A 14,087-nucleotide genomic window follows, 5' to 3' on the forward strand; every position below is an offset into this window, starting at 1 on the left:
AATTGCTTCCTTCTTATGCAACCTAAGAGACTTGGCTCAAAGAGGAGCCTGCAGAGAGCAGGCCACCATCTGGAGATTAGAGGAACTGGTCAGCCTATCCACGAAGATGACAGAGAGGACAGACCTTGGCTGGCAGGTTAGAGAGATGGGGCACTGTTCCTATCACATGGTGTGCTGAGGTTGTGCTCCAGTTGTTTGCCACCTGGGCACTTTCAGGCCAATCCTGAATGGGAGTGCTCCTTGACAGGCAGAGGTGAGACACCAGAGGTGTCCCTGGGAATGCAGCAAGGAGGTAGCTCCCCATGAAGCCACTGAGGGAGGCACCAGGCCTTCACATGCAGAGAGCTGCTGTGCCTGCCACTTGGTGGGCATTCAGGGACCCAAGGCCCACTTTCTCCCTCTTACCATGCTGGCTCTGGGCCCAGGCAGCCCCTCGTGAGAGAGGAGAGAGGCTTGACTGTCAGCGCAGCTTCCAGTTGAAATTATTCATCTGGGCCAGGACATCCTGATTCCTCAGATGAAGTTGTTCTTGGGACTAGAAGTTCTTTAGACTAAAACATGTTTTATGATCCAAGAGTGATTTAGGGAGTTAAGGATCTTTCAGCCTTTCAAGGACTTCACAGGGTGGGAGGTGGCATGTGAGGAGGGATGGGGACCCATCTACAGAATGCGGTTTGGAAAGGGACAGTAGGGATGGGTAGGTGAGAGTAATGACCAAGTTGTGTGGCACCCCCCCTTCAGTCCCCTGTCTAAGCCTTGTGCTTGCTCTTGGGACAGCCTGTCTAATCAAGTCATGTACCATGAGAACTTTTCCTTTCTGGCACAACATCTTATTTTCCTGAGGTTAAATTTGACCTCTTTTTTCATTTGCTTGGTTTTTTGTTTTGGTCCAGTACCATTTTCCCCTAATTATTCCATGAGTCTGTCAGTGCCCATCAGTCATACTTTCCTAGCTGCCCACATGTATCAGGCTACCCTAGTTTCCTCTCTCCTGCACTTCAAACCCCTTAGGAAGGACTTTCCTTCTAGGCTGTCTTGTGCAGGACCCCATTTTAGTTGTCTTGCTTCACAAAGCCTGGCTGATATAAGGAGAAGAGACACCCTGCTGAGTGGTTCTCTGAGAACCAGACTTATATACTACATAGTCCAGAACTTTCCCCCAGCCCACTGCGGGTTGCTAGCTGGAAACATGGTGGCCCCGATGCAGCTGCCTTCCTGGTCTTGACCTGTGCTGGGATGGGTCTCAAGCTGTGTACTCTAGTCAGGGTCCTCTGATGGACAGAGCATGCGTAATGCCTATCTCATGACTGCAGAGAAGGCTGGGACCACTTTAGCGCCACTGAACATGTCCAGTGGCCTGAAGATTTCCATGGTGCACCTTGGTGTGGATTTGTGCCGATTAACTAGACTGGGTACTTGGCGGGTTCTTTATTTCTGGAAACTATGATGTTCAGTTCTAGGCATCATCTTATATTAGTTCTTTCAAAATCTTTCCCATTCCTTTTCTCTGTTGTGTCTTTCTAGAAATCTCACTAGTTGCACATTTGAATTTCTGGGTATTTTTGGCAGAACTGGGGATTGAACACAGACCCTTGCGCTTGCCAAGGAAGCACTTATTCTACTGAGCCATCTCCCCGACCCCAGAATTTCTGTATTAATCTAGTTTTCCTATCTTTTTTTCTCCAATACCCATCTCTTTGTCTCTCTGAGCTGTTTTCTGACCTTATCTCTCTTTTTTTATTTGGCTTCAGTTATTTTTAGTTTACAGAAGGACTTTCTTGGTCTTGGACAGCCCCTATCATGCATTCCAGCTCTGTTTATGGGTGCAGGATCTTACTGTACCTCTCTCTCTAAGGAGATTTTTAGAATGTTAAGCTGTGTCTTCCCAGCCCATGTGTCCGTTTTCCATTCACTTTCCTTCTGTTGTTGTCTGGTCTCCTTCTGCAGTGCGAAGGCTGCCCCTCCTTCCCCTGTGCTCACTCCTGAGCCTCTGTGTCCCTTGTCCCTTGCCCCTTACCCCTTGTGTCCTCGCTCCCCCTGCCCAGTGGAGAGCTGAGAGCCAATGTAACTCTCTTTCCCAAACACCTTGCCCCCGCACTTTCCTTCTGTCATCCTCAAAGCCAGGCCCTTCCTTCTCTCATCCCAATTAAAACTGAACTGGCTGGAACACATGTCTAATCCCAGCACTGGAGTAGGCTGAGGCAGGAAGATTGCAAGTTCCAGTCTCACCAGGACAACTTAGGTAGAGGCTGTCTCAAAATAAGAAACAGTGGATGTAGCTCAGCTGTAGAGGGCCCCAGACCATATCCGGTACTACAAAACAAGCAGGTGCAAAGCCCAGAATCACTTGAATCTGTTAGTTAGATGGCACCGAGAAGGGTGTCAAGGAAGCACAGAGCCCCAGGAACCCAGTCTGACCTTGGGAGCTCAGAGCATTGGGGTACTGAGTTCCCTAGCCTGGCTTTTCCTCTTTGCCAGGTGCACCTTTATGCCATCCTGGCATCTCCCCATCCATGGGCTTCTCTCCCTTAAAGTCTTCACTTGCATCTGGGCAGGGTGGCGCCTACCTGTAATCCTAGCACTCAGGGAGGCTGAGACAGGAGGATAGCAATTTTGAATCCAGCTTGGGCAACTTAGCAAGACCCCATATATTAAAAAAAGAAAAAAAAAAAAAAAGGAAGAGGACGAAGAATGAAAGAAAGGACTGGGGATGGAGCTCGGCGTGAAGACCCTGGCAGCAACAGCCACAGCAACAGCCACCCCTGAAAACTTGGCCCCTGAGCTGGAGTCACCCTCTGCACACAGATACACTCCAGAAGCTGCTGGCTCACAGCCCCCCATGTCAACCCTCCCCTATGGCTGCTGTCTGCAGCCTTTCTCGCCTCATCACCCCCTGTCCTTGCCTGCCCACCCTGGCCACCACTGCTCTTGCTGCGAGCTGGCCCTTGCCGTGGCATCTGCCTCTCTCTCACTTGTTCTTGCAGCAGCCTGTGGCGCAGTGACCACACCGGGTGTGCTCGGGCTGCCTCCCTGCATGGGCTGTCCCTTCTTCTCATGGACCTTTCAGAGTCCACCAGCCCCTGGCTTTGGGCCTGACTCCGCACATGGCTCTGAGTGCACTGCACCCCAACTAGGCCCTGCCACTCCCCACACCTCTGTCCTGATTGTGTGAGGGCTTGTGGTGGCCACCCCAGTGCATACCCCAGCTGGCATAAGTACTATTCCAATGAGGGCGAGGCCACAGCACTGCTGTCTGAAGCCCTGTGCCCATTTGGCCTAGCTGGACTGCGAGGCAAATGTGACATCCATCTTTGTCCTCTGCTCCCTTGCCGCACCCAGGCCACACTGGCCTTCCCAGTCTGCCTGTGCAGTAGGCATGTTCGCTGTTACCCCTGCTTGTCTAGTGTCCCTTTCTGTGGCAAACGCCAGGGTCTGCTTAAGTGTCACTTGCAGAGTGGCTCTCCCTGACCATCCAGATCCTTTGTTACTTTGCTCTTTTTGATTTTTATCCCTGCACTTATTATTAATGATTAATAATAATCACTAGTAACAATTCATCCCTTACTCTGCACAGTGAGACGTCCACCTGGTGGGCCCAGAGCTGTGTCTGTCCAGAGGTGATTGTGACACCCTCCCCAGGTGGAAGGCACTTTCCTGATATGTCTGTCCATCCCAGCAGTGGCCACTCTGGGCGTACATCCACTCTTTCTATTTTATTTTAATTTTTTAAATGTATTTAGTACAGGGGCTACAGGATTTCACTACACAGGTCAAACTCGTAGTGATCCTCCTGTTTTCAGCCTCCCCAGCATTGGAATTACAGGCGTGTACCACCATGCCCAGTCTCAATCTCTGTCTCAGCGCGCATTGGGGTTAGGGCCGGCACAGCACACTGGGGACTGAACCTCGGTCCCTGTTATCTGAGCAGGCACTCTAATCTGCTGAGCTCTCTGGTTGGGTCGGCCCTGTGTACATCCACTCTCAATCATCTTGGTTCCTGCCCCTGGTCAGGGCCTGACCCTGCAGGAGAAGATGATTGGCCACTGTTTGTAGGAAAAAGAACATTTTGTATTAGTCCTGGTCAAGCCCTGGAGCTGGTATGGTAAAGATGATGGGGTTGGAAGCCAGACCATCATGGACCTGTGTTATCACTGTTTTGAGCACCAGGGTACTGTGCAAGTTATCAGATTTTGCTTCTGGAAAATGGGGATTATTTTCCACCTCCAGCCTCCTGTGAGGCTGGGGTGAGATGCTGGGTAGGTAAGGACTTTTAACAAAAAAACTGTCCCTAGCAAAGAGCGTTGGCACCAGTGCTGCCCTGGGAGCTGCCCCTGCAGCTCTTGTGCATGAGCATTGTAATGCGCCGGGCACCATGCTCGGGTGGAGCTCAGGTGTGTGCAGCCCAGGGCATTTTAGCAATGTCAGATGCCCCTTATGTCCTTTGGCTGGCGAACCAGGGCCCTGGGGATGGTGAGCAGCCTGCTGGCAACTCCACGAGCCTGTCCTGCGTATTGGCATAGGTTTGGCTCAGACCCCTGCCAGTGTTGGATTTTGTTTGGCTTCATAGCAATGATAAAAAAAAAATCCCAGTTGCTGTTTCCGATCTATCTTTCTGCACGTAGTAATTTTAGGGTGGCGGGGAAAGGGTAGAATAAGAATGAAGAATAGGCCTTAGAAATCCTCTGTCCAACCCCCGCAACCTGGGGTGCAGGTGTCAGGCTGGTCATGAAGAAGCCTTGGACCGCAGTGCCCTTTGTGGCAGCTGCTGCACCCTCTGGATGAACCAATCTCTTTCAGGGTCAGGTGGAGGCTCAGGAAATCTTTCCTGTCCCCCTCCTTTCCTTTTCTCTTGGGCTTTAGTGTGCCCCCTAACTCTTTTTTTTGCAGAACCAGGGATTGAACTCATGTCCTTGTGCTTGCCAAGCGCTTATTCCACCGAGCCATCTCCTTGGCCCTCTAACTCTTTTTATACCCAGCCATCTCCTCTTTCTGTGGTCTTCTCTGCTCCCCTTCTTTTTAGGATTTCCCTTTACGCTCCCTTTACTTCTGACTCTCCTTCTACTCTGTGTCTGTCCAAGTCTTTACCTCTTCATTTCTCTTAGTCTCATTTTCTGTCTTCTGCCCTCCTGGCTCTGTGTTCACGTTTCAGCTCAGCTCAGTCTTGCAATTTCCAGTGAGTACTGCCACTGTTTAAAAGAAGACCTATGTAGGGCTGGGGAGATGGCTCAGTAGAATAAGTGCTTCCCTGGCAAGTGCAAGGGCCAGAGTTCAATTCCCGGTTCCACCAAAAAAAAAAGACCTGTGTCTTAGCCCTGCATCTGTGGTGGCTTCTCCTCATTCCCCTCCATTCCTCAACCATCTAGGATCAGAGCCTTGCAGGACCCGCTAGTGCCTCCTGTGGGCCAGTCCTGCAAGATAGAAGGGTGCAGGCTTTGGGGGCCTCTCTGGTGCCAGGCCCCCTGAGATTGTCTACCAGCACTCACCTATCCAGCTAGGGGCCCACCCTTACCTCAGCTATGTGCAGGCTCCTGAGTTGGGCCCACTGGGGTCAAGAAGAAGAGCAGGGGTAGCACCTGATATTTTTAGACCCAAAGACCCCCCTGAGTCATTTCCATAAGGCCACACAGAAAGCTGGAGGAGAGACAAGACTGAGAACCATACTGGGTGCCAGGCATTGAGTCAGATGATTTTCCTCAGCTCATTTTCTTCTGGGGAGCTGCACTTAGCAGGCAGGAACTGGGTTTGGAGGGGTAATGACACTGCTTGAAGACTGGAAGAGCCACAGCTGTCCCTGGCTGTGTCTGGCTGTGTCCACTGGAGGACAGCAGCAGGAGCTCCCATCCGAGGCAGCGGGATTCTGCTGGGCTTGTCAGCAGGGGAAGGACGTGGCTAGGCTGGGTTTTGTGATGATGGCAATGGTCCAGTGATCTCTGAGCCCCCTGTGCCGCTGTGTGCGGTCCTTTATCACTGCTTCTTACCTGTTGGGTTTACATCGCTCCTCCAGTAGACGGTCTTGGAAGTTCATCCTGCGTCTGGTTTGGTGTGCATCACTCTGTGATGGCAGAGGTGCTGGTGAATAGGTTGGCTCTGGAACCACAGGGTTTTCCTTTTGCCTGTTCTAGGGTGTGGGTAGTTCCAGCCCTCGAGTGGGGGTGTTGTAGCGGAGAAACTAGGTGGAGGGAATGTAGAGGGCAGTAGTTGTGCTGGGGAGGGAACTGATGAGCCCCTCCAGCGTCGCCACCACAGCTGGCTCCGCCCCACATGTGATTCTGATTAGGGGCTTGTGTAAAAGTTACCTAAACACCACTCTAATTACTCTGTTTAGGAACATTTGCATGCATGGGAGGGTGCCTGGCACCAGCTTCCCACATGTGCTGGGGGTCTGCGGGAGGCCCTGTGTTTGCACGAGCATGATGGGCATTATGTTAGAGTGTCACAGCATCCAGCTGGGCGCCTGCAGGACGAGTGGGGAGCTCTTCCCTGCTGTGGAGCCCCGACCAGCAGAGGGAAGGACTGAGCATTCTGGACACTTGCAGAGGCAAGTGCATTGCAAAGGTCTGACCTCCCTGAGCACAGGTGTCTCTCCCCTGATAGGAATGGTCAGGACCCTGGGGGATTAGTAATGGGCATGGTTTGCAGTCCTGACACCAGCCCTCTGCTGGTGCAAGTCCTTTTGCCTCTTAGAGAGACTGCCTGCCTCAAAGGCTGGATGTGAGGACAAATGAGATAAAGCTGTGAGAGGCCAGGGACTAGACAGTGAGCTGTGCACCACAGGCTGGTGTGTGAGGCGTGGAAGGCCACGGGCTTGGGAGCCTCCTGGGTGGTTGGAGGTAGGCAGCCATGGGGAGAGGTGACACACCTCTGTGTGTGTGAGCTCTGTCCTAAACTAAAGAGCACTTTAACAACAAAGACAGTAAGTGGCCAGGGGACTCTAAGGAGGTTCTCTTGGGGGAGGGAAGCCAGAGGAGGAGGATAAGCCAGGAGAAAGTCGGGTTATGGTGCTCGAGGACCTTCTGAAACACACAAAGTGACTTCTGTCCCTTAGCTGAATGCCAGTGCCAGGGCACTGAGTGCTGTTGGTCCCAGTACCAAGTCCCCAGGTGAAGCTGGTTTCTTGCCTGCTCCGAGTCCCCGTCCCACAAAACAGAGGGGGTGGATTAAATGATGTGGAGTCTCCTGGTCCATAACTCTGACGTCTGTGAGTTTCATTAAAAGGTGACATATCTATCTGGTGTTTTACCATGGCATTCTTTTGTTATTTTTATTTTTGGTACAGTGTTTTGGTGTGCAGTTTGGACTCGTAGTGATCCTCCTGTCTCAGCCTCCCTTAGTGCTGGGATTACAGGTGAGTGTCACCACGTGTAGTTCCGGGGCCAGCATGGCATGTGGTATTGGGGATCGAACTTGGGACCTTGTACTTGCCAGGCAGGCCCTTATGCAGCCGAGCTATCTCCCCAGCTCATCATGGTGTTCTTGAATGTACCATTTTGAGCAGCAGTCCTATGAGGGATAGGGTGCCCACCCCCCATCTGGCAGATGACAACACTGAGTTGTCCTACTCTTGTCAAGCCCCTCCAGCCTTTGTTCTCCCTTCAGAGCTCTGGGAAGAGCTTTGCTGCATGTGGAAAGTCTCTGTGTCTAAAAGCGTAATCTCATTAAAATGACAGAAACTAGCTGTTATTTTATATGACATAAAATGTCATAGCCAACTTTGATCCCCTTCCAGATTTCACTATCAGTTGACTCAACTGTAATCAACCTTAGCCCTACTATCAATTTTATTTTCACTTTTTGTTTTTAAATGTTTTTATTTTATTTTATTCTTTTTGGCGGAACCGGAGATTGAACTCAGGACCCTGAGCATGCCAGGCAGGTGTTTATTCTACTGAGCTATCTCTCTGGCCCCTTTTTTTCGAGGTGGGGGTGCTGGCTCAGGATGCCTTAAGGGCAGGTCTGGTAAGGCATGAGGATCTGGGGATTGAACCACAGAATTCTTTTTTCTTGGCGGAACCAGGGATTAAAATCAGACCGTTGTGCTTGCCAGGGAAGTGCTTATTCCACTGAGCCATCTCTCCAGCCCCTTTAAATATTTTTTTAAAATTATGCATTTATTTGGTACAGGGTCTCGCTATGTAGCTCAGACTCATAGCGATCCTCCTGTGTTGGTCTCCCAGTGCAGGGATTACAGGTGGGCACCATCACATCCAGTTTCAGTGGCCTGCAAGGCGCACCTGCGGTTCTGGGGCCAGCATGGCATGTGGTACTAAGGATCAAACCCAGGTTCTTGCACTTGCTAGGCAGGAACTTAGACTGCCAAGCTATCTCCTTGGCCCGTTCATTGGATATAGAGTCTTGCTATAATCCAGGCTGACCTCAAACTTTCCCGCTTGCCTCAGTCTTCTAAGTACAGGGATTAAGGATGTGTACCACCATGCCCAACTCTACTATCATTTTTAATAGATGGATGAGGAGAACTAAACCAGACATAATGTAAAAAAAAAGTTAGTTTACTCATCTGTCACCTGTAGGGGGTGAATGTTGCCTGGAGTGGACCACATTCTAGGGTGAAAGGGCCCCATCTTTGTCTGGCACTTCATTTAGGTACTGAACAAAATTCTGTTTCCATTTCTGTCTTCGGGTAGGAGGGAATCAGCAAACTGTTCCTGATAGCAAGGACATGGCAACAGAACAGCTACTGTTGCTACAAAGGGCTCTCCTCAGAGGTGAGGAGCAGACAGTGTGCTGGCATCAGCCATGTGGTCCTACATGGCAGGGCGGGGACTCCGCCCTGTCTTTATTTCTGGGCTCTCAAACAGCCTGGGAAGGGCCAGGGAAGCAGGGAATTGGAAGGGGCAAGGGATGCCTTTTATCTTCACCCCTGTATGAGGAAAATGTGGGAACTGCCCCCCTTTTAAGCAAGATACTTCCCAGCTCTTCTGGTCTCTGCAAGGAGAAGGCCAGGTTTCAGTCCAGTTAGGGTCGCTCTGTGACTGAGCCAGCGCTATGGGACAGTCTTGTCGAAGGACTCCACTCGCGCTGGCGCTGCTTGGATGGCCAACCCCAGCCTCCCTGTTAATTACGAGCATTTAGCCGTGTTTCTGACTCTACTCAGAGCTCCTGCTCATGAAACTGTGCGGGTCAGAGGCCACACGTGTTTTGATTTTCTTATTTGAGGTATTATGTGTTCAAGGTAGATTTACGCCACAACCTTTGTTTATTGACTTGTACTTTTCCCTGTGAACTTGATGGAACATGACAGACGATATTTACAAGGCACGTGTTTCCGATTAAATCATGTGAGACATTAAAGCATGATAAATGAAAGCCCCTTTGAAAGGCCAAGTTCAGAGAAGGAGGCAGCCCCTGGCGGGGCCTTGAAGGTGCAGTCAGCTGGCTGCACAAAATGCTGAAGGTGGCTGGCGGTCCCTCTGCTTGGATGGGACCCTTTGCTCCTGCTTTCCAGCTAGGGACCTGGGCTACATAGAAGTCTGGAAAAATGGACCTGAAGAACTCCTTACTCTCAACCCAGCTCTGAAGAGAAAAGGAAAAGGGATGTTCCTTTTTGAGCACCTACTGTGTAGCAGTCTGTGTCAACTAAATGCCCTCCTACAGAATTCTGAGGAACTGCCCAGCAGCTCTGAGGCTTGTATGGGAGAAGGGACAGGTGTGTCTGTTGGGACTGCAGTCCATAGGACCCCTATGCCCTTCCCCGTCTGCGACTCATGGTAAATTACTTAAGCTTGTAAGAATCAGGCTGCCTGTGGATCCCTGAGGCCTTTCCATGGTATTCAGCTGCTCCGGTGCGGTGCTGCCCGGAAGCGGATGGCTGGCAAGGGTCAGCCTGGTCTGCTGCTGTGCTGGAACTCAGGTGAGCCCTCGGCCTTCTTCAGACTTTCTTGGAGCAGTAACGGGAGATCTTGGTATGCAGGATTAGCCTGATCGGGAGTCTTTCCATGGAGGTCAATTAAAGGATTTGAGTAAATTTAAAAAGTGGAAACAGCTTGGAATGGAGGGTCTCCTACACCTCCCTTCTTTCCCATCCTTCCTCTATGCTTCTGCCTCTGTTCACCTCGGGAGGAGTCTGGGGTGCTCCCAACCCACACCCACAGGACCGTGCACGCCCAGAAGATTCATCTTGTTTGTCTGTTTTGGATACCTGGTGACAGGTGATCTGAGGACCAAGAACACAGATTTAATTATTTTGTTTTGTTTTGTATTTAGGGTTTCTGACTGACTTACTAGCTGTTTAATGGACACGGAGGCTGCCAGAAAAGGGGGAAGGTGGGTCCTTCCTCCTCACCACGTAGTGGAAGAGCTTGATTTTGGGAAGATTGACTTTCTGAGGGCCTTTCTGCATCATCATGTGCTATCTCCATGCAGATGGACATCTGATTTCTGTCAGGATTCAGGACAAGGAGGAATCTGTGGGGTGGTTGGCAGCTGACTTTGGAGTTGGCCAGCTTGGATTCATGCTCTGATGTTGCCACTTGCCAGCTGGGTACCTTGGATGAGGAGCTCTCTCCTCTGGGGCTTTTGTGTCCTAGGGTAATAATTAGCTGCAGTGGCAGGCAGATGTGATTGTAGATGTTCTGGATTGAGGCCAGTGTTGGGGTGGAAGCTACTAGATCTTTCCAGGAGGCAGCATGAGGCATGGAAAAGCCCTGTGGAGTGAAAGCCTGCATGTCCCCTGCATTCTGGCATGTCCCCTCCTGGGCCTCCCACGTCTCCTTTGCAAATGGGAGAGGAGAATGAATGTCTTTTCTGCTTCCTATTGGGTACACCAGAAGCACATTGGGAACTGCAGGCATGAAAACAGCACCCACGGTGGCAGGGACCGAGCTTCCAATGGGAGGTCAGGATTGCAAAGCAGTCCTCTGGGTGGGCTTTCTCTCTGGACATGAGAGGCATGAGAGCATCCTGGGAGGAGGAATGACGTGCCCTAGGTTCTGCTCCTGTGTCTCCGTCTGCTGTTCCACCCTCAGAGAGAACCCAGACTCTTGGAGATGCCAGGACGGGAACAGCAGGCTTCCCAAAATATCTCTGTCTTCTCTCTCCTCCACCTTGTTCCTGTGCCCAGGGTAAGCGGTTATTGTTGCATGGTGCAGGATGTGATGTTCACCAAACAAAAGCTCTCTGAGGGTGGGAACTGGCTTGTTTTTGAATGAGCAAGTGAAGGCCTTGCCACTAACTAACTCTGTGTGTCCTTGGTCAGATTTCTTTCCCTTTCTGTGTTTGGTTTCTTCTTCTGTTAAATGGGATTAATAGAACCTTGTTTTATTCCTGTCATAAATTTGTCACAAGGGGTTAAAAGTAGAGTGGAAGGTGAGCAGGCAGGAACCTCTGCCAAGGTGCAGCTGGGGAGGAGCACAGTGGTCCTGGGTGAATGCACTGGGTTCCATAGTGAGCACACAGTTCTGCCAAGTGGAGAGGGAAGAATTTTTAAAGACCACATACTGTCTTGCATGTACAAGTGGCACTGAAGGAGGAGGGTTTGTTTCTTCAGGAGGTAACATTGATTCTCGGAACAAACTAAGCAAATCCCCCCTTATTGAAGAATGCTGCTTGGGGCTGGGCTTGATTAAAATTGGAAAATCTAAGAGGCTTAACTGTATGTGGTTTGGGTTGTGGGCGGACCAGGAGCGCCTTACCCTGCCCTGCATCTGTCTCCTGTCTGTGGTCAGAGTCTGAGGCCAGGGAGAGTCGGAGGCTGATGGGCCTGCCTCAAGTACCGCATTTTATGAGTAGGGGGCTGGGAAGCTCCCCAAGGCTGGGCAAGGGCTGTGGATGTCTTGGGTTGGGAGGTTTCTGGTGAGAGCTCATGGATGCCAGCTTGCTCTGTAAACTCCTGGGCAAGGGCTGACCTGTTGCTCTCAGGGTCCCCAAGTTGTGCTCTCCTCTACTTGGGAGGGAGGATGAGGACTTTATGCTAGGGCCTGTGGCAGGCACTTTGTCTCCTCTGTAACTCTTGGCCTCTGTTGCCACCTCATCTTAGGATGTGGAGTGCTAGCATAGTGCCCACATGGCAAATGTGCAGTGCTCCACAGGGAGGGATGGGATGCTTCTTACATCTGAAGCAGCAGAGGCTCAGAGTGGGAGGCTGAGCAGGGCTTGGTATCTGGGTCTTGCTGACTTGGGGTCCTGGGAGGGCTCCTGAGCACACTCAGGAAACCACGGAGCACCCTTTCAGGGGATGCCTGCTGGCCTATGGACCTATAGGCTCCTGCTAGCACCCTAGTCAGGGATGCTTCTGTGCTTGGACTTTTATGGTGATGCTGAAGCTGAGGCCAGAGTGTTGGGTGGCTATAGACCCTTAACAGGTGGGTCCTTGCTGATCCAGGTTGTTTCAGGACAGAGTGGCAAGCAGCAATAACCCCTGCTCTGCAGCACCACCTACCCCTGGGCTCACTCCCTGTATCTGGGCTCCTGGCAGGGCATGGAGGAGGATGCTCTGGCCCATGGCCAGGTGGCCGGGGTCAGCTATTGTTCTTCTCCCCTGTTCTATCCACCTGGAAGCCTTTGTGTGCTGCCCCTGGGCCCCATCTCTGAGCCCCTGATGTTGGCCTGGAGGCAGATGCCAGGGAGAAGCTCCTCTGTGGGAGCTGACATTTGTCACACAGGACCCTGTGCCTAGCATGCCCTGAACATACTCCACACTCATACACTCAGTCCCTGCAGCAGGGCCTGTCCTTCCCATTTTGCAGCTGAGAAAAGACTTGACACCCTCCAGGAAAGGCAGTCCAACTGGCACTGGAGGGCCACCCCTTGCTGACTCCCTAGTACTCTGACATTCTTGGTGGAAGTGGGCAGGTGGGAGACTTATGTGGAAGTCACCTACATGGGTAAAAGCAAGGAGGCAGCAACACAAGAGCCAGCCTGACTGCCTGTCTTGAGTGCGTATTTATTCAGTGCCAAGTGTGAGCTCCTGGCTTGGGGTGGGCTGGCTGGGGCGGAAGCTGGAGTTCTGATCTAGAGGGGGGAACAGTTCTCTTACTTCCAAACCCAGTGTTTCTGCAGTATCTTTTTCTGACTCAGGAGCCAGAGATCCTGATGGTTTAGAGCTGGGACTCCAGGACCAGATTCTAGCTCGAGTTGAACCCTACTTCTCTCTCTACCAGTTTGGTAGTCACTTCTTGCAGTGTGTCTGTAAGGTTGGAGAGAGTAACAACAAGACTCAGGTACTCATGAGCACCCTCAGAGGGGGACAGGAGGTAGCTGAAGAGAGTGGACTTGGGGATCTGGGTCCCACAGCTCTTCCTGGCATGAGAAGACTGCCCCTGCATCAGGCATTCAGATCCTGCCCACCTCACATGAGAGACCACATCACACCCACCAAAATGGTCTAACTAGCAAGATGGACAGTGTCGAAACGTTGACGAGGGAGTGGAAAAATTAGAAGTCTCAAGGCTGCTGGAGAGAATGAAATAAATTCATGCAACTCGTTGTAGTAGGTGAATTTTTTAAAAACTTTATTTGATACAGGGTCTCTCTGTGTAGCTCAGACTCGGAGTGATCCTCCTGTCTCAGCCTCCCCAGTGCTGGGATTATAGCAGTACCAGAGATCAAACCTGGGTCCACTCTAACCCCCAAAGATTTCGAAATGGGGTCTTTGGGAAGTTTAGAAGCGATTGTGAGGAAGGAGCTCCTATAGTGGGATTAGTGCCCGCGTAAGAAGCGACCTCTGTAGCTTACTTTGTGCGGCCCCCCCCCCCCATGTGAGTTTACAGCAAGAAGGTGGCTATCTATGAGGAAGGAAAGGATCTCCACCAGAAACTTAACCATGCTGGACTTCTAACTTCCCAAGACTGCCATACACCAGTGCCTAATTTTGAGCCCAGGCTTCAGTCAGTCAGTCAGGCTGTCTGTCTGCCATGCTTTGGATGGAACTCAGGGTCTCATGCCTGCTCTATGGATGTGGTGCTGAGCCTGTCATTCTGAGACAGCAGGCTGTGCTGAAGAAGCTGATGGCCTTAAGAAGCTGATGTCCACAGGGGCCTGGTGTTTGTGTGCGGTAAGCACACTTGCTCTGCTGAGTAGTGGCTTCAGGACTGTGACCTCTGTCACATCCTTGGCTGTGTCACTTCACTTTA

The 14,087-nt window shown here is 51.3% G+C and overlaps 1 protein-coding gene across 3 annotated transcripts in view; it reads left to right on the forward strand.

Annotated features, from left to right (window-relative positions):
• Glis1 (GLIS family zinc finger 1) overlaps window positions 1–14,087 on the forward strand; it is a 186,703-nt gene that overhangs the window by 16,168 nt on the left and 156,448 nt on the right. The gene's annotated exons all lie outside the window — the stretch shown is intronic.

Source organism: Octodon degus, unplaced genomic scaffold, assembly GCF_000260255.1.
Source record: "Octodon degus isolate 3935 unplaced genomic scaffold, OctDeg1.0 scaffold00107, whole genome shotgun sequence".
NCBI lineage: Eukaryota > Metazoa > Chordata > Mammalia > Rodentia > Octodontidae > Octodon > Octodon degus.